This window comes from Hyperolius riggenbachi, chromosome 9 (genome assembly GCF_040937935.1).
Source record: "Hyperolius riggenbachi isolate aHypRig1 chromosome 9, aHypRig1.pri, whole genome shotgun sequence".
NCBI classification, from domain to species: Eukaryota; Metazoa; Chordata; class Amphibia; order Anura; family Hyperoliidae; genus Hyperolius; species Hyperolius riggenbachi.
In genome coordinates this window covers 234,232,578-234,253,753 of record NC_090654.1, presented here as the reverse complement: position 1 = coordinate 234,253,753, position 21,176 = coordinate 234,232,578, and the positions used below count along the sequence as shown (strand labels likewise).

At 45.8% G+C, this 21,176-nt stretch overlaps 1 protein-coding gene across 3 annotated transcripts in view; it reads left to right on the top strand.

The window, feature by feature from the left end:
* MDGA2 (MAM domain containing glycosylphosphatidylinositol anchor 2) overlaps nucleotides 1–21,176 on the top strand; it is a 1,075,710-nt gene that overhangs the window by 314,801 nt on the left and 739,733 nt on the right. The gene's annotated exons all lie outside the window — the stretch shown is intronic.

Sequence of the window (21,176 nt, the reverse complement as noted above, 5' to 3'; positions counted from 1 at the left end):
AGGCCAGGAAGCGCTGCGGAGGGGGGCTTTGAAGATCAGACCCCCCCAGCAGGACATCCCCCTAGTGAGGAAAAAAGGGGGGAAGTCTGATCGGCCTGGCTGCAACCTGAACTGTGCTGTGGGCTGGAGAGCCCACGCAGCACAGATCAGCACAAAATAGCGTGGTACAGAAGTGGTTAATTACACTGCCCCCAAGTATTCATGAATGTATCTTAACTATCTATTTACACAGATGAATGACCTCCAGACGTCTAAACATTTTTCTATAAAATTGTTTTCAGATATATTTTTGGTAAAGTTTATCTTTATTTTTTTAATTTTCTTATTTGTGTTTATTAATAAAACTTAGTTTCACATTTTTAATATGCAACTTTATTTTCCTCTCACACTGGTGCAGTGTGCCGGCCTGTTTTGGGGGCCTTTCACACAGACGCAACATTTTATTTATGTACTCTCCCCCTACCTGATTCCCTAATACTAATCCTCCTAATTTGCACCTAACCCTGACTGATAATAACACCAAGTGGTGCTCCCCTAGTCACCTTCCATCATCACCTCTGTGTTGTCCACTTTGCAGTAGCTTTGTCATCGAGTGCCAAAATCACCCACCTTATACCATTTGGTTTGGCCACCCAACCTTCACACATACCGGTGATAGGCTTATAGCGAGGTTCTCAAAGAGGCTTTCAGAAAGGCTTACCTGAAGGCAGTAAACTACTAAAATTAATATTTAAATAGTATTTGTTAGCACTGGAAACAACACATTTCATGGGCCGCTGCCTGCTTCGTCAGGTTACTGCAGTCTATGTAAAAAAAATAAATCCATCTGTAGAGAGCACCTACGGTTACAAACATCACTCATTTAAGTCGTCTTTCTTTAGTGGCGCCTCTTACTTCCCAGTTTCACACAGAACGTTCAGTAATGTACACATTGTTCTCTTGTTTTCACTTTTATCTCTCAAAATTGCTGTATTGTATCCAAAAAGTCAAAAATTTCCATGGGGTGTACTTGATTTTTCATGATCATAAATCTTAACCGAGTGCCTCAGAATGCTGATCTTTGCTATTTACGCTCACCCCCCTCTGTGCCTTTGGTTCCATTCACCCATCTCACATCAATGTCATTCTCTGTAATGTGAAACTGCTGGACAGCTATTAGAAAATAATAAAGATTTCGGTCGGGTCTTGCTCGCTTGACCCCAACATGCTTAAAACATGATTTCTTTTCTATCACTGACAACATAACTATGTGTAACATATTCTTCAATGGAAAATGAAAGCGGGAAGATGGACTGAGATGGATGACATTTTTATTTATAGTAAACGCATATTTATAATGGTTTGATCATGCATGTCCTTTATGTACAGTTAAAGAAGAAAGTTGGAGGATAAAATGAGGAATGTGTTCCATGGTGATAACCTCACAATTGAATCAATGGGCAAATGAAAAACAGCAGCTTTTTAAGAACATATAGTATATGCTGTTTGATGCTGAAATATAAGTGTTCATTATATTCCCATTGCTAATCATACACAGTGTTGTTTGCAAATTTTCACCATAATAATTTTTACATTGAGAAAAATTCATGTAAAATGCAAAAAAAATCATTATTTTTTACTGCAAAAATTTCGGAAAAGCAAGAATTATTTTTAGGCCTCTTTCACAGTAGGACATTGTGTTTTTTTTGCGACGTTAAAGTCGCAAAGCAAGTTACAACGCAATGCCCCAAAAAAGTCACAACGCAACATAATGCCCCGTTCCGGTCGCATACAGTAGAGCATACAGGCAATGAAAACGATGTTTCCAAATCATTACTGAGCATGTGCAAACAGTCCAACGCAGCTAATAACGTGTATAACGCACTGCATGCAGTACTATCACTTAATGTGGAGCGTTAGTCACCAACGCAACGTGTGCACTGCAAATGGCTGCATTGTTTTTTCATTGCAGTACGTTATTCTGCGTTAAATGTTGTTTTATCGTGCGACTTTAATGTCGCACTGTGAAAGAGGCCTAAGCATGAAAATTCACAAAAAGTGTGAAAATCACAAACTTATTACAGAATGATTTTCAATGGCATTTTTGCGCAAAAGTCGAACTTTATATTATTTTTGCGGAAATTAATACAAACAGAATTTATAAAAATGCTCACAGATGACATGTTTAAGGAAAAAATAATGGTGATCACATGATTCTAGTCCCCAATGATGCTCAGGCTGTCCTTGGCAGATTATGGAGAACCTGCTGTCCAGACTCCACCCCTGCTAGCTGTTGTACCTCCCATCAACACTAAGGGCCCTTTTCCACTAGGAGAATTTGCAACTTTGCTGAATCCCAATCGCTAGCGTTTAGCGCGAACGCTAGCGATTGCTAGTGGAAAAGAGTCCTAAAAAATTAATTTTGAGTGGTAGACTGGAGAGCCACAAACCCCTTTCCAGTTCTTTTTGGGAAAGGCAGCGACTGTCCGCTCAGTCAGATCTCCTCTTCCAAAAGACAGCATAGTTTGGGTGATCTTGGAAAAAAAGGACTATAAGGGCTTGTTTCCACTATTGCAGTGCGGAATTGCCTGGATTCCACCGCTGACGAAATCGCATGCGGATGCGATTCCGCATGCATTTTTTGCCATGATTTCGCATGCATAGGCAGGGTATATGCGATTTTAACCATGTCACTGCCTGTGGGAATTAACATGGGTACCTATGCGAAATCTCGGGAAAAATGCATGCAAAAAACGCATGCGATTTCCCTATTAAATACATTGCCTGCGATTCGCCTGCATTCCACACGCAGGCGAATTTTGCGGGCTCTGCCGTGCAGAAAAATCCTGCACAGAAAAACGCAAATGAAAACTGACAAGTGGAAACAGGGCCATCCACTTGTATTGGTTATGCGAATCCGCATGCGGATAACGCATGTGGATTCGCTCTAGTGGAAACGGGCCCTAAGGCCTAGTTCAAAGTGATCGGTTGCGTTGCAAAATAATTCTGAACGTCAGTTCACTACCTATACAATTCTATGAGAATTCTGTTCACATGTCTACGATGTAATGGATCATATTATTCTAACTTGCTGCATGCAGGCTTTAAATTAACCATTTCACCTCAAAGGGTTTTTAAAAATAATGAAAATGTATTTCATTTTACTATGGGAAGGTGTATAGTAGGGTATTTGGATGTGGTTTTACTTTTTGGCCACAAGATGGAGATACAGAGTTAGTGTGTTCTAAAAATAGAAACAGAAACAAGTGTTTGTATTTGTTTGTATTTGTGTAAATACAGGGACGTAGATACTCATGCTGGGGGAGGTGAAAAGGTTTAAGTCTATGTTCAGTCTCTATACAGTTCACACACATTATAATAAGAGCATGTTATGCTTGTTATGCAAATGACCACTGTGAACCTAGCCTAGCCCATACACCGCAGGCCCATTCCCAATCTATTTCATTTCATGCTGAAATTGATCCGGAATCAGCCTTGTGGTGCCGCATTCGCCGACTCAACGCTATCCCTGTAATGTTAAATGTCCTCCACGGTGCCCACTGCAAGTGATACGTTACCTGTCCGCGGGCTTCGCTGCTTCCGGGATTCTACATGCACGCTACGTGGTTGCCTAGTAACGTGGCCGCGTGTGTGACATCTGACTAGGCAACCACGTATGGACAGCAGAGTGCACCCAGAGAAGCGGAGGACAAGCTGAGGCCGCGGACGGGTAATGTATAACTTGCACTGGGCACCGGGCGACCTTTAACATTAGGGAGGGACAGCTCCAGGGGGTTTCGTCATGTTCATGGATCATCCCGAAATTGCACGCTGTTACCGCTGCGCACCTGTTCGAGCAAGTCGGCTCAAGATCTTGCAGCATGTGCTATCGACTATGTGACCAATTTTTGAGACAGACATTGGTCACATTTTCGATCGGGCATGCACTTGGTGGCACCAATTTTTATCCAAATCGATTATAATAATTGAACCAGATGGGTCGATCGGCCATGATTTATGGCTACCTTGCCTGGTCTAAGCGCCTCCTCCAGACTAGCAATTGACCAGATTGTAACACAACCTCCACAGATGAATCTTCTGTGCAGCGACTAAGTCAAAGCACTCCTCCTGTTTGAGTGCAGAGTATGCTTGTGATTACATAATTCTGAAATGAAGGCAGATTTGGGTACTTACTAACTGTAATAATATTATTAGAAAAAAATAATTCTATTTTAAATAACAAAATTTAGCTACTTTCTTTAGGGCATATGTATGATTCAGCCTCTGGGAGATTTGGGTGCAGGATAAAGGCGATATACGGCTCACCCTGCTCCTGCACAAGTACTGGTGGCTCTAATTACTATTCCCCCTCCAGGTACTCGTGGATAGTGGGGAAAAGACGTAATTCAGCTTCCAGCTATTGCTGGCGGCCGAATTACAGTGTTTTATAGTAATTTGTGCTCTGTCTTTTCACCTCGCCCCACATTACTTACTGAGCTCCACTCTAGCCGTAAATTTCTATTGCAGCCTATGGTGGCGCCAGCTGCACCTAAGTCTCCAGCCCTATTTTAGGCCCTTTTTATATTTGACTTGCAAACCTGCATTGTGTTACCCTGATTTACGGCAGGGTAACACAATGGCAATGCAAGGCAATGGAGCCTAGCACACTTACGGCGTTGGGTCACATTGCACCCGGATTGCTCGTTTGAGACGCGTGTTACCGTCTGACTTTTGCGGGAATGCAGCGGTGGCAGAAGTAATATGTTCATAGACGATGCAGGAGTTTTGAACATGTTGGAATGAAGGGAATACAATGGGGAAACCTGGGAATACCAGTGGTTTACTTCCTGTCCAGCAGGGAGTACATCACTGGCTGAGGGGCATGTGGAGGGGGTGGTGGTAGGACCTTATCAGCGCACTCTGCTGCAGGGTCATGTGATTGACATTTTCTGCATTGCGGTGCGTCGGGGGCGGGGCATCACACCGGAAAGGCACAGGCCAGGTGTAATGCTGGCCATAATTGTCCCAACCTTCGGGGGTGCATTCCTCTTGCTGACATCCACCACTGAGGCCTCAGAAAGGGTTAAGTACTCAGCGTTGTCTCTGTGAGAGATCCTCGCGTCACACCATTATTCACCCTTAAGAAAATTCCATCATTATATGCATGAAAACCACTTTCACTAAAGTGCTCTGGACAAGTTGACAAATTGTTAACATTCAATGCGCATAAAATAGACTGTATTTGTATATTAAAAGTGCAAGGTCAGCTGAATATTCTGTCAGCTAATTTGCAGATGAACAGAATGGGATACAATGAAGCTGCACAAGCTGTCACAAGGTCATCGTGATCCAAGGAATCTTATCAGGTTCTCATCTGCAGAAAAAATATTAGTTATGGCCAGGGATGAGCAGAAACTACGCCAGTGAGAATTTACGCATCGTAGTTCGCATCTACGCATTGTAGTTTGTAGGTGAAGTTTCAAAACTACGCTTACGAATTTATGCGTAGCGAAGGTCCGCTACAAGTAGCTTACGCCCACTATGTGTAGTTAACATGTGTATTGCGTAGTGAACTACGAATGCGTTACTCGCGTCTAATTTTCCACGTGCGATTGTATGCTTACGCATTAGAAGGGGGAATGTACGTATAGAAGAGTTCCTGGCATAAGCATTTAAAGAGGAATTAATGCGTACAATTTTCTGCATGCGGGCATAAGCATCCGCATACACTACACTTCGCACTACGTGTAATTGCATATTTTAATGCGTATTCTACGAAATGCATACGAAGCGAATATTTGATTTTGAAGCCGTAGTTTGGCAAAGCGTGATTGCGTAAAACTACGCGTAGTTCCAGCGTAGCGAAGTTGGCTGACTACGACCATCCCTGGTTATGGTAGCCAGGCCCCATTTCCACTAGCATATTCGTTTTCATGTGCGGTTTTTGCATTTTTTTAAATTTACCTTTATTATTTTGCAGTGCTCTGGAAAGAATCTAGCACATCCATTTTTTGTCTTTTTTTGTTGGGGTGTGTATTTATCAAAAACAATCTATTATGAGTAAATCTATTAGGTAAGATGCATTAAAGTCGATGGGAAATGTGAAAAAAAAAGTCAGATACTTACCTAAGGAGATGGAAGGCTTTGGGTCCTGTAGTACCTCCCCCCTCCTCTCACGGTCCCCACATTGGTCAAATACTGCTTCCCGCCACTGAAGGAGGCTTCAGAAGTCTTTGGGACCCCGCGTGCTCCCAAAGACAGGCCACTCCAGACTGTGCACGTGTGAGCACTACCTTTCATGCACTCGTACGTGCACAATATGGAGATGCCTGTCTTTGGGAAGACTCTGCTCCAGTCCCGAAGACATCCGAAGTCCTCCGGGTGGGGGATTCAAAGGAAGGAGCTACCAATTTAACGAGGGCACCGTGAGAGGAGGCGGGAAGGCTTTATAGGACCCAGGGACGTCTCTCTCCTTAGGTATGTATCTGGCTGATTCTCCTTAGGTATGTATCTGGCTGATTCTTTTTTTTTTTTCCAGTTCCCATTGACTTTAACAGCTATAACCACAGGGTGTGCAGTGTTTTTTAGCAAATGTCTTTCTACATCCTGTAGGAATAGGAAGTTGTGTATAAAACGTGTAAAAAAAATGCAGTTAAGTTTTGTTTAACAAAAGAGGATGAAAATTTAGATTTTTCTATATATTGGGTTTTTTTTGCTGCCCTTATGTTTGGAGTGTGTGCGGGCTGTGTATGAATGCTGCATGTACAGTATGTGTGTGCGTGTTGTGCATGCATGTTGCATGTATGTGTGGAGTGTGTGCGAGCTGTGTACGCATGCTGCATGTATATGTGGAGTGTGTGCGTGCTGTGTATGCATGCTGCATGTATATGTGGAGTGTGTGCGGGCTGTGTATGCATGTATATGTGGAGTGTGTGTGTGCTGTGTATGAATGCTGCTTGTATGTGTGGAGTGTGTGAGAGCTGTGTATGCATGTTGCATGTATATGTAGAGTGTGTGCGTGCTGTGTCCGCATGCTGCATGTATATGTGGAGTGTGTGCGGGCTGTGTATGCATGTATATGTGGAGTGTGTGTGTGCTGTGTATGAATGCTGCTTGTATGTGTGGAGTGTGTGAGAGCTGTGTATGCATGTTGCATGTATATGTGGAGTGTGTGCGTGCTGTGTATGCATGTTGCATGTATGTATGGAGTGTGTGCGTGCTGTGTATGGATGCTGCCTGTATGTGTGGAGTGTGTGCGAGCTGTGTATGGATGCTGCCTGTATGTGTGGAGTGTGTGCGTGCTGTGTATGGATGCTGCCTGTATGTGTGGAGTGTGTGCGAGCTGTGTATGGATGCTGCCTGTATGTGTGGAGTGTGTGCGTGCTGTGTATGGATGCTGCCTGTATGTGTGGAGTGTGTGCGAGCTGTGTATGGATGCTGCCTGTATGTGTGGAGTGTGTGCGTGCTGTGTATGGATGCTGCCTGTATGTGTGGAGTGTGTGCGAGCTGTGTATGGATGCTGCCTGTATGTGTGGAGTGTGTGCGTGCTGTGTATGGATGCTGCCTGTATGTGTGGAGTGTGTGCGTGCTGTGTATGGATGCTGCCTGCATGTGTGGAGTGTGTGCGTGCTGTGTATGGATGCTGCCTGTATGTGTGGAGTGTGTGCGAGCTGTGTACGCATGCTGCATGTATATGTGGAGTGTGTGCGTGCTGTGTATGGATGCTGCCTGTATGTGTGGAGTGTGTGCGTGCTGTGTATGGATGCTGCCTGTATGTGTGGAGTGTGTGCGAGCTGTGTACGCATGCTGCATGTATATGTGGAGTGTGTGCGTGCTGTGTATGCATGCTGCATGTATATGTGGAGTGTGTGCGTGCTGTGTATGGATGCTGCCTGTATGTGTGGAGTGTGTGCGAGCTGTGTACGCATGCTGCATGTATATGTGGAGTGTGTGCATGCTGTGTATGGATGCTGCCTGCAGGGCCGGCGCTACCATTAAGGCAAAGGAGGCAGCTGCCCCAGGGCCCCAGAGCTTGTAGGGGCCCCCAGTGGCTACAAGAGGAAAAAAAAAATTGCAAATCGGCCTTATAGTTTTTGAGAAAAACGATTTTAAAGTTTCAAAGGGAAAAAAAACACATTTAAAAACCTGCCGACTTTAATGGTTAATAGCAAATCCACCTTAAATGCTAGAAATCCTAAATTTGCAGGATATGTTAAGGAGATCATTAAGAATAAGAGGAAAAAACTATTTTTCAAAAAGACCTTATAGTTTTTGAGAACATCAATTTTAAAGTTTAGAAGGAAAAAAGTATAGTTTTAAATGCGGTAAATGTCACTTTTAGTAGCAAACCTAACGGTAGTGTAATTTTACATGCATCAAACGAAAGCGCAATAAATTTCCTGATGGGGTTTCCAGGGGGTCTATACGCAGCCGCAGCGCTTTGGCCAGGGATCGCTATACAGCCGTCATATGGCTGTATGAAGATCCCTGGTATTTTTTTCCTATTTTCCCAAAAAAAAATTATGTTTAGAGTGTGGGAATTTTTTTTTTTTTTTTAAATTATGTGGGGTCCCCCCTCCTGAAACTTTGTAACCCCTTGTACCCCATGCAGGCTGGGATAGCCAGAATGTGGAGCTCTGACCGATTGGGATTTCACACCCTGACAATACCAGCTGCAAAAAAGGTCCCCTAATGCCGATTTTTGTTCCGGGGTATATGCTGGGGGGGCCCCCCAGGTTTATTTTGCCCTGGGGCCCCATTGTTGCTTAAACCGGCCCTGGCTGCCTGTATGTGTGGAGTGTGTGCGAGCTGTGTACGCATTTGTTGCATGTATGTGTGGAGTGTGTGAGAGATGTGTATGGATGCTGCCTGTATGTGTGGAGTGTGTGCGAGCTGTGTACGCATGCTGCATGTATATGTGGAGTGTGTGCGTGCTGTGTATGGATGCTGCCTGTATGTGTGGAGTGTGTGCGAACTGTGTACGCATGCTGCATGTATATGTGGAGTGTGTGCGTGCTGTGTATGGATGCTGCCTGTATGTGTGGAGTGTGTGCGTGCTGTGTATGGATGCTGCCTGTATGTGTGGAGTGTGTGGGAGCTGTGTACGCAGTGGCGTAGCTAAGGAGCTTTGGGCCCCGATGCAAGTTTTACAATGGGGCCCCCCTAGCAATCTATACATAACAATTGCTACGGCGCACCAAAACCTGCCAATGGAAACTACAGCGTTAGAGGTGCAAGAAGGGGGTGGGGAACAGTTTGTTAATGATTACCACTATTCATAGTATCTATAGAAGTGATTATTATGAGCGCAGGACCAATAGAGAGTTAATACTGTAGTTGAGGGAGGGCCCTTCGGGGCCCCTCTGGCCCAAGGGCCCCGATGCGGCCGCTACCTCTGCAACCCCTATTGCTACGCCCCTGTGTGTACGCATGTTGCATGTATGTGTGGAGTGTGTGCGTGCTGTGTATGGATGCTGCATGTATATGTGGAGTGTGTGCGAGCTGTGTACGCATGCTGCATGTATATGTGGAGTGTGTGCGTGCTGTGTATGCATGCTGCATGTATATGTGGAGTGTGTGCAAGCTGTGTACGCATGCTGCATGTATATGTGGAGTGTGTGCGTGCTGTGTATGCATGCTGCATGTATATGTGGTGTGTGTGCAAGCTGTGTATGCATGCTGCATGTTTGTTTGGTGTGTGTTTGTTGTGTATGCATGCTGCATGTATGTTTGGGGTGTGTGTGTGTGGTGTGTATGCATGCTGCATGTATGTTTGGTGTGTGTGTGCGCTGTGTATGCATGCTGCATGTTTGTTTGGGGTGTGAGTGTGTGCTGTGTATGCATGCTGCATGTATGTTTGGGGCGTGTGTGTGTGTGTGTGTGTGTGTGTGTGTGTGTGTGTGTGTGTGTGCTGTGTAAGCATGCTGCATGTTTATTTGGGGAGTGTGTGTGCTGTCTATGCATGCACCCTGTATATTTGGGGAGTGTGTGTGCTGTGTATGCATGCTGCATGTTTGTTTGGGGTGTGTGTGTGCTGTGTATGCATAGCATGTGGGGTGTGTGGAGTTTGTGTTAATCGTGTGTGTGTGTGTGTAGGTGTGTGTAATTTGTGTTTATATGGCGTGTGTGCGCGCGTCCTACTTGTATACATTTCTTACAGGCCCCGGTTATAACCTAGAATGATTAAAACCTCTCTGGTTCAGCATTATGGTTCCCATAATCCATCAGGAAGCTCCAGTAGCTCTTCAGCAAGGAAAGTGGGAATAGTGACACTCTAGTTATTGCTGGCCCAGAAGTTCCCCCATTAGAATTAGGAAGCATTCTATGTGACATTATCATAAATTATCATGGATAGCTTAGCTGCCTCTTCACTCCCCTCTTCACACTCCCCTTTACCATAGATAATAATGAACGGCAAAGGAGTTTCTCTAACACAAAGCCTAATCAGTGGCTTCCTACTGCTCTTATATGAAGAGCACTGGTTATATTTATGAGTGGTCAGAATCTATGGTCTTGTGATTGCTTCTTCTTTTTTTTTTCCCTTCATTTTTCCCTTCATCTTTATGTTCAGCATAAATGTAGTTTTAGCCAACAGGCTACAGATGTTGTTAGGATTTATGTTATGGGATAGTATGACATCTACTGCTGGCATACAGTAAATGGTTCAGTGACGTAAACGTTACTGAATTCCTTGCATATAAAATGCTAATTTAATTTGCATTTGATTTAGGAACCCCGTTTGCAATCTATGGGTGAGTTCCCTTCACAAAGAAACTTCCAAACACAAGTTTTGTTTACACCCCTCGTGTTTCTTTCTGGACACAATCGCTTTCACCACTTCAATAGTGAAGAGCTCTGAATGTGTTGACTTACTGTTTGACCTTGCTATGCCTCGCTGTTCTAAGCAGTTTCATGCTTAGGAAAGTCTTAAAGCACAGAGAACCCTTTAGTGTCTAACGCTACTGTCAAATGTTACTTAGAAAAAGAGAACTATGTGGGGAGTGTCAAGCAAAATGATTGCCCCCCATTAAAAATTCTGTGAGTCTGTTCAGCAAGGTGGGATAGCACTGTTCATAGTTAAAGAATATTTTTATATGTACACCATGGCAGAAATTACATGAGGTGAGGAACAAATAATAACCAGGGAGTCTTCTGCTGTTGCTAATACATCTGCACTCCTCTGCAAGGGAGAAGGAAAGATAGTGGGGGCATATCTGGCTATCTAAAGGGGGGTATATATGGCTATCTAAAGGGAAGGGGAACGCATCTGGCTATCTAAAAGGGGGCACATCTGGCTATCTAAAGGGTGGGTTATATCTGGCTAGCTAAAGGGAGGGGCACATCTAAAGGGGTCATATATGGCTATAGGGCAGAGGGGAAACATCTGGCTATCTAAATAGTATTTGTACATTTGCCTCCACCCATGAAGATGCCCTCATTCTAAGTCATGGCCATGCCCATTTTTTGGGGGTGCTGCAGTACCATCCCAAGGCCTCTGCTTAGCCGCTGTAAGTGTAATTCCACCTACTTAGTTAGGATACTAGCCTAGTAATATTATATAGCTAAAACACCAGCTGTGAACATTTTGGCCCCCAGTGCTTCTATTACTGTTTTGATATTTTACCCTTTTTAAGTGGAGAACCATTTTAATTAATAGCAATACGTCTTGGCCGATTAACCATTTAAGGACCGCAGTGATTGAGATCTACGCCCTGTTTTGGTGGGCTCCTGGCTGGCAGGGCGTAGATCTCAATCACTGTCCGCAGCGCGTATCCGCCGTTTCCACCGCTCCCCGCCGATCGCGCCGCTCAAACCCGCCGATTCTCGCCGCATCTCACAGGCTCTGCCTGTCTCTATGGCGGCAGCGTCATGTGAGCCGGTCAGGAGCCGATTTCATTGGCTCCTGGCCCTGTCTTTCATTGTAAGCCGTTCCCATTGGCTTACATTGAAAAACAGGGTCAGGAGCCAATGAAAGCGGCTCCTGACCGGCTCACATGACTCTGCCGTCATAGAGACGGTAGAGTCTATGTCCTGGGGGTCTCGGCGAGCGGCGATGATGGCGGTTGCGGCGGGTACGTGCGGCGATTCGTCGGGATTCCGTTGTGATTGGACCAGCGGTCTCTGGTCTTTAAGTGCCCAGAGACCGCTGGTCCTTAAATGGTTAATCTACACTCTACAGTTTGAACAGGAAGGAAATAATTGCATCCATTGTTACTGGCATAGAGCATGTTTTACCTTCCAGGTTGCACAATGATATTTATTTTCTAGCCTGGTGTATTGCGATGTGTGATTGTCTAACTCTTACTGACTAATGACTTGTGATTGATGACTCCTGGGTATCAGGTTATTATGCAGCATTAAAATTCAGATATGATAATTGGTGTCACAGATAGCTTAGAAGGGCATCCCATGTTCCCACTGAGATGGAGGCACTGGGGGATAGTCTCATTTAGGCATGATCATCATTATTGAATGTTAATGGACATTCCCTGACTGAAGTATACTAACAAGTGCACATAATGAAGTAAACAAGACGGCATTTTATTACTTCATTCTTTCTGGCTTGTAGATCTCTTTTAGGTAGTTTCTGTTGGGCTGAGCAGAGGAGACCTATTTTTATCCCTACAGTTATTTACAGAGTTACCATCCTATTAACCTCTGAGGACTGCAGTGTTAAACTCCCCCTGAAGACCAGGCATTTTTCTAAAATTGGGCCACTGCAGCTTTAAGGGCTTGCTGCAGGGCCGCACAACTCAGCACACAAGTGATTCGCCCCCCAACAGAGTTCTCTTTTGGTGGGATCTGATCGCACCCCAGGTTTTTTTTTTCTTTTTAGTATTTATTTCATTATTTATTAAGTTTGTGCATTTTTTTTATACTTGGATCGCTCTCCCTCCCCCCGCCAGCCAATCCCAGTGATCAGCTGTCATAGGTTTCAGCCTGTGACAGCCGGTCACTTCCCTACCTCTGGAGGGGACAGCCGCGTCACACGGCTGTCCCCAGTACAGCGCTACCTTAGATCGCAGCGCTGTTCAGGGTAATAAGACAGTGGCGCTGCAGGGAAACTGAAGGCGGAGATCCGCCATCCAAGTAGGGATGCGTGCACATCGGCATGTGCAATCCCCTGCAAACCACGCCCCAAGGACCTTACGCTGATCGGCGTTAGGCGGTCCTGGGGCTGCCCCTGTGTCCACACCCATCGGCATGACGCAGTCGGCAAGTGGTTAAAGTTATTTCAATATGCATTTTCTTGCTTAAATATTATATATGTAAATTGTTTCTTAAACGTAAAGGCCTAAGGCCCAAATCAAGCAAGCTAACAACATTCTTAGGACTCAACTCCTGAGAAGGAATGCCAATGCTTAGGAGAATCATGGAGAAGCATGTTAGCTGATAGGTTTGCTCTGATTTGCTGGTCATGATCATGTGTTAAACTAGGAAGTCCTCACAGCAAATCAGAACCTTGCAAATCTATCAGCTGATCAAACTGATCCCATGCTTCTCCATGAGTTCTCATAAGCAATGCCACTCCTACTCCTGAAATACAAACAAAATCAGAAAGGGAGCCATGTCCCAATGGTGGTCACCTAAAACCTACACCTGGAAATCTAAGAAAGATTGCAAAAGATCTTCATCCTGTTTTACACAAGGATCAAAGACTGAAATTTCTCCCCTCCTGGCATATTGACAGCCACCCAATCTTAAACAGATGATTGTAAGAAGTTCTTTGAATAGGTCAGAGCAAAATGGAACATCACTCTGCTGACAGAAAAGGTGTAAAACCTCAAAACACGTCCATTCCACCAACTGTATTCATGTTGTTTATCTGGTATTGGAATCCTAAGTACAAGGTACTTTTTTCCTGTGATTCTTGTAATCTGGTATATGTGTGCAAAATGCCCTAAAGAAATTTTGTGGGAAAAACAGGACAACCAGCACATGTTCAACTTTAACTGCAACAAAAATAAATATAGTTTGCATTTGTCAGAGGTAACATTTGCTGCACTTCATGCGTTGGAGGTAACCTTTACTGCATTGCATGTGTTGGAGGTAACCTTTGCTGCATGTCTTATTTAATGGTCACAGTGGCTGCATTTTGTACTTTAGTGTTATTGTTGCAGCATTTGGCATTTTGGAGGCTCATGGTTACTAAATAGTATGCTAATACATGAACAAAAATAAACACTGTGAAAGGAAAATGTATATATTTTGATGGCCACTTTATTAGGTACATCTTACTAGTACTGAGTGTCACAATTTTTGCCTTCAGAACATCCTTCATTCTTCATGGCATTCCTCAGATTTTTATCCTTATTAGTACGATAGAGTTTCTGCATATTTGTCTGCACATCCATGATGCGAAACGTCTAATCACCTCTAGGGTCACTTTGCCTGTTTAGGGAGGAAACTCGGGCCCACTGCCTGTTAGTCACACTGTTACATTACAGTTAGCTCTGGCCACATCCCATCATGGTCACACATATCTTTCTCTGCAGCTCACTACTTTTTTTTAGGAAAAATGTTGATCCAATGCCGTTTGTAAATAATCAGCACCGGTTGTCTTAGGTACGCCACTGCCTGTGGTGAATGTAGAGGTGTACCTAGCCTACATATCAAACAGGAGCAAATCCTCACCACCTCCTGTGTTCAACATCTTTTTGAATTGTCACAGATGAGCATGAAACCCTCATCACAGGTGCAAAAACACATAAATCCAGATACATAGCCTCAAGTTAAGACAATTAAATAAGTTGTCAGGGATGTGCTAAAGGGGGTGTGAACAAAATGGCAAAAACCGTTAACCCTTTGCACACTTACATGCAAATGTTCTTACAAAGGCATTCACAGAAATCAAGTATCCAGGAACCACTGCTATCCATACAGTTAAGTTAAAAGCCAAGGTCTTGGTACAAAAGAATACATTTTCCTGCATAGTCACCTACTACATTGTACATCAGCAGCAGGTGAGCCATCATTCAGCTCGCCCTGTGCCCAACTGACCGGGCATACTAACTCACATGCAAATCTGTGTATGCAGGCGGGAGGATGAGCGCACCACCCCAGCTTCCCCAGCACCCTAGGCACAGGTCTATGTGGCCTCCCCTTCCCACAAATCTGGCCCTGCTTCTACCGTTGTAAATAGACTCTATACAGGAAGCTACTGTTGCCATACTTTAAAAGTGACATTTCTGAGAGCAGCTAAGTAACTTCCATACAGTGTCGGACTGGGAGATGGAAATACTGAGGAATTCCACCTGCTGGCCAAGCAGCAGAAACCCTGTGTTATTACTCCCAATAGAAACCTGCAGCAAATCTTCACTGTGAGCAGCAACACCTGATTACTGCTGCTTGGCCAGCAAGTGAATTTCATCAGCTTTACCACCTCTCAGTCCAACACTGCTTCCATACCAGCAGTCTCTGCCCCCTTAAAAGACACATCCAGGATAAAAAAAAAAAAATCTACTTACCTCGGGCTTCCTTCAGCCCCTGCCAACCATACTGTGCCCTCGCCACAGCTCCGATCCCCGCCAGTGGCCCGGGCTCCCCTTTTGGTATCAGAGGCCTAGTTGCGCTCCACTCACATAGTCATGCTGATGTAATCTGGACTTTACTGGTCCTGCGCAGTATAATGCAGATGACATCAGTGTGACTCCATGAGCCGCACGCCGGAGGACAAGTAGATGCCGACATGGCGAGGTCGGCGTCTGCACCAGAGGAGACCGGGACCCACGGCGACGGCTCAGGATGGCTACCAGGGGATGGAGGAAGCTCGAGGTAAGTTGATTTTTGTTTATTTTTGTTACCCTGGACAATTGAGGCGGGTGCGGATCGGCAGTAATGGCGGGTACGCACGATTCATTGCGATGTTGAATCTACATCCAGTCAGGGCCGTAGCACCACCTGATGGACGTAGATTCGTACTGCGTCAGTCTGGAACCAGTTAAATCCAGACACTTTTATATAGAGATAATACAAGCTATACCACTGAATGCCTAAATACAGTATTGTACATAGAAGAGGTCTTTAAAGGATACCACAACTGACATGTGGCATAATGAGATAGACATGGGTATGTACAGTGCCTAGCACACAAATAACTATGCTGTGTTCCTTTTTTTCTTTCTCTGCCTGAAAGAGGTAAATATCAGGTATGTAAGTGGCTGACTCAGTCCTGACTCAGACAGGAAGTGACTACAGTGTGACCTTCACTGATAAGAAATTTCAACTATAAAACACTTTCCTAGCAGAAAATGGCTTCTGAGAGCAAGAAAGAGATAAAAAAGGGGGAATTTCTTATCAGTGAGGGTCACACTGTAGTCACTTCCTGTCTGAGTCAGGACTGGGTCAGCCACTTACATACCTGATATTTACCTCTTTCAGGCAGAGAAAGAAAAAAAGGAACACAGCCTAGTTATTTGTGTGCTAGGCACTGTACATACCCATGTCTATCTCATTATGCCACATGTCAGTTGTGGTATCCTTTAAAGCTTGAGAATGATGTTTTTCCTACAACCTATGGCAAGCAGCCAGTCTTGATTTCGCTGGAATGGCATCCATGTAAGGTGAATTTTGATTGGCTGCTGTGGCTTGAGGACCTTTTACACTGCTCTGTGAGTTATTGAGCAGTCACCATGATCTCATGCTTACTGTTAATGTAGTCTCCATCCATACTTCTAGGCTATACATGGGATCTTTTCCAGCCTACGTTCATCCAGTAATTCCTTCATTCTCTTTTATTTCCCCTGTGCATGTAAAGCATAATTATATAGTCTCCTTCCTTTATTTACAATGTACATTTAATCACCTTTTCCAGCCTGTAATTACACAGACCTGAAATCTCCCAGCTATATTTACACAGAGCATATAGACTTGTTTTCAGCCTATAATTAGTCTTGATTTTTCCCCTTTTTCCTTTTATTTCTAGTCTTCGTTGCATTCTCTAATTACTGTTCTGCCAGCTTTACTTACAATGTAAATTCATGAGTCCTACACACACAGTTCTAGTCTGTAAATCTCTGCAGAGCAGCCTGTGGGGGTTCCATTTTATAGTAGGTATGTCATTTACAGATGATGTATAGAGCTTTTGCTGCAGTAAAATCACTTTTTACTAGGGATGGGACGAATCCACAATTTCTTCGAATCCGAATCCGGATCCGAATCTAAAAAGGTTCTCGAATATCTCGAACCTTTCGAATCCCGAATCTAACGAATCCTGCACATAAGAATTGTGCGATCCATGGTATAGTTGCCCGCAGTATAGGTACCCAGGCATAGGTGCCCGCAGTATAGGTAGCTAGGTAAAGGTGTCTTCAGTATAGCTAGCAAGGTATAGGGGCCTTCACTATAGGTTGCAAGGTATAGGGGCATTCAGTATAGGCAGCAGGGTATAGTGGCCTTCAGTATAGGCAGCAGGGTATAGTGGCCTTCAGTATAGGCAGCAGGGTATAGTGGCCTTCAGTATAGGCAGCAGGGTATAGGGGCCTTCAGTATAGGCAGCAGGGTATAGGGGCCTTCAGTATAGGCCGCAGGGTATAGGGGCCTTCAGTATAGGCAGCAGGGTATAGGGGCCTTCAGTATAGACAGCAGGGTATAGGGGGCTTCAGTATAAGCAGCAGGGTATAGGGGCCTTCAGTATAGGCAGCAGGGTATAGGGGCCTTCAGTATAGGCAGCAGGGTATGGGGGGCTTCAGTATAGGTAGCAGGTTATGGGGGGCTTCAGTATAGGTAGCAGGCTATGGGGGGCTTCAGTATAGGTAGCACGCTATGGGGGGCTTCAGTATAGGTAGCAGGCTATGGGGGGATCCAGTATAGGTAGCAGGCTATGGGGGGATCAGTATAGGTAGCAGGCTGGGGGGATCAGTATAGGTAGCAGGCTGGGGGGCTCAGTATAGGTAGCAGGCTGGGGGGATCAGTATAGGTAGCAGGCTGGGGGATCAGTATAGGTAGCAGGCTGGGGGGATCAGTATAGATAGCAGGCTGGGGGGATCAGTATAGATAGCAGGCTGGGGGGATCAGTATAGGTAGCAGGCTGGGGGGATCAGTATAGGTAGCAGGCTATGGGGGGATCAGTATAGTGGTAGCAGGCTGGGGGGCTCAGTATAGGTAGCAGGCTGGGGGGCTCAGTGTAGGTAACAGGCAGGGGGGATCAGTATAGGTAGCAGGCTGGGGGGATCAGTATAGGTAGCAGGCTGGGGGGGATCAGTATAGGTAGCTGGCTGGGGGGATCAGTATAGGTAGCAGGCTGGGGGGCTCAGTATAGGTAGCAGGCTGGGGGGCTCAGTATAGGTAGCAGGCTGGGGGGCTCAGTATAGGTAGCAGGCTGGGGGGCTCAGTATAGGTAGCAGGCTGGGGAGCTCAGTATAGGTAGCAGGCTGGGGGGATCAGTATAGGTAGCAGGCTGGGGGGCTCAGTATAGGTAGCAGGCTGGGGGGCTCAGTATAGGTAGCAGGCTGGGGGGCTCAGTGTAGGTAACAGGCTGGGGGGCTCAGTATAGGTAGCAGGCTGGGGGGCTCAGTATAGGTAGCAGGCTGGGGGGCTCAGTATAGGTAGCAGGCTGGGGGGCTCAGTATAGGTAGCAGGCTGGGGGGCTCAGTGTAGGTAACAGGCTGGGGGGCTCAGTATAGGTAGCAGGCTGGGGGGCTCAGTATAGGTAGCAGGCTGGGGGGATCAGTATAGGTAGCAGGCTATGGGGGGTTCAGTATAGGTAGCAGGCTGGGGGGATCAGTGTAGTTAGCAGGCTGGGGGGCTCAGTATAGGTAGCAGGCTGGGGGGATCAGTATAGTTAGCAGGCTGGGGGGCTCAGTGTAGGTAGCAGGCTGGGGGGCGCAGTGTAGGTAGCAGGCTGGGGGGCTCAGTGTAGGTAGCAGGCTGGGGGGCTCAGTGTAGGTAGCAGGCTGGGGGGATCAGTGTAGGTAGCAGGCTGGGGGGCTCAGTGTAGGTAGCAGGCTGGGGGGATCAGTGTAGGTAGCAGGCTGGGGGGATCAGTGTAGGTAGCAGGCTGGGGGAATCAGTGTAGTTAGCAGGCTGGGTGGGCTACCTTACCTACACTGCAGTAGGTAGCTGGGTCATATCCTCCTCCTCCCGCTCCCCGCAGCCTCCTCTGCTCGCCCCCCTGCATAAATAAGCAGAAGCAGCCTCTCACCTCCAGCGTGAAGTGCAGTGCAGCAGACTTCACTTCCTAGTTCCCCCTAGTGGCCGCCTGACCGGCTCTTACTGATGACGTAGTAAGAGCCAGTCACTAGGGGGAATAAGGAAGTCTGCAGGAGGTCTGCCGCTCCGGAGTCCGGGCTCCACGCTGGAGGTGAGAGAGGCTGCTGATCTTATTTATGCGGCGGGCGAGCGGAGGAGGCTGCGGGGAGTGGGAGGAGGACATTTGCGAGCGGGGAAAGCGGCGGGTGCGCGGCGATGCAGCGTCGGGATTCGGCGGATTCGGCGAGCGGAAAATGGCGTCGGGATTCGAGTCCACGAATCTCGAATATTTCCTAATATTCGAGGGATTCGTGGATTCGCCGGATTCGTCGTCCCATCCCTACTTTTTACCATATATTTTTTGGAACCCAGAAACTATAAATGTATAAACTATTTTCTGGGGATGGTGGATTGTTCTCAGAGGTTCTGGTGCATGATAAATTAACATAATGTACTTTAGGTACCATTTATTTGGGAGGAGGGGCGTTGCTAGTATCCTTAACCTAACAGATCCAGGGTAGTTTAGGGCACTCCAGCTGAAAATGGGTGTGACCATGCACCAGAATGTGGGTGGGGTCATGGTTGGAGAAAAATTTACATGAACTTGACAGTAGTTTAAGTAGAACTGCCCAGCAAAATTTTGGATGAAGTGCTCTTTCCATTAATGTAACCTCTTGAGGACTGCAGTGCTAAACCCCCCTAGTGACCAGGCCATTTTTAGTAAAATGTGCCACTGCAGCTTTAAAGAGAATCTGTATTGTTAAAATCGCTCAAAAGTAAACATACCAGTGCGTTAGGGGGCATCTCCTATTACCCTCTGTCACAATTTCGCCGCTCCTCGCCGCATTAAAAGTGGTTAAAAACAGTTTTAAAAAGTTTGTTTGTAAACAAACAAAATGGCCACCAAAACAGGAAGTAGGTTGATGTACAGTATGTCCACACATAGAAAATACATCCATACATAAGCAGGCTGTATACAGCCTTCCTTTTGAATCTCAAGAGATCATTTGTGTGTTTCTTTCCCCCATGCACTGAAGTTTCAGGCTGCTCTTTTCTTCTTGCAAACAGCTTTGCCCTTGTTTGTAATTCCTCAGTATGTGAAAGCCCAGCCAGCTCAGAGGACGATTTATCCAGCTGATTAGAGCAGCTTCTCTCTTCTCTCTTATCTAAATAACACACAGGCAGTGTGCATAGAGGGGGCCAGAAAGGGTGAGTTCATAGCAGAACCACAACACTGAAGAACTTGGCAGCCTTCCAGACACAGGCCGACAAGTCTGACAGGGGAAAGATACATTGATTTATTACAGAGACTGTCATAGTAGAAAGTGCTGCAGTTAGCCAGAACACATTAGAATAGCTTTTGGAACATGTAGGATGATAAAAAACAGGATGCAATTTTTGTTACGGAGTCTCTTTAAGGCCAAGCTGCAGGGCCGCACAACTCAGCAAACAAGTGATTCCCCCCCCCCCCCCCCCCCCACCTTTTCTCCCCACCAACAGAGCTCTCTGTTGGTGGGGTCTGATCGCCCCCACATTGTTTATTTTATTTTTTTTTACAAATATTTTTGTTCTGGTTTTTATTAAAAAAAAAAGTATGTTCCTTTAACTATCTTCCCTCCCTCCCTCCCTCCCCACAGCCAGCCAATTATGGTGATCGGCTGTCATAGGCTTCTGCCTATGAGAGCCGATCACTCTCCAATGTCCCGCGATCTCTTGCATTAGCTGGCCCCAGGACTTTACGCCAATCGGCGTTAGGCGGTCCTGGGACTGCCGCGGCGGCAACGCCCATTGGCAAGAGGTTAAAAAAAAAAACGCAGAAAACCTGCAGATCACAAAAATAGGCAGTGTCACTTAAACATAACTAAGCAGAGTTACCTGGTTTCTGTGCTGGGCGGGCTGGCCTGCCGCCAGGTTATCTGGCAGTCCCCCCGTAGCGTTCCCTGAACTTTCTAGTGGACCCCCTCCCATGCCCCCACGGGCACCACAACTCCCAGCAAGCCCCATAGAAG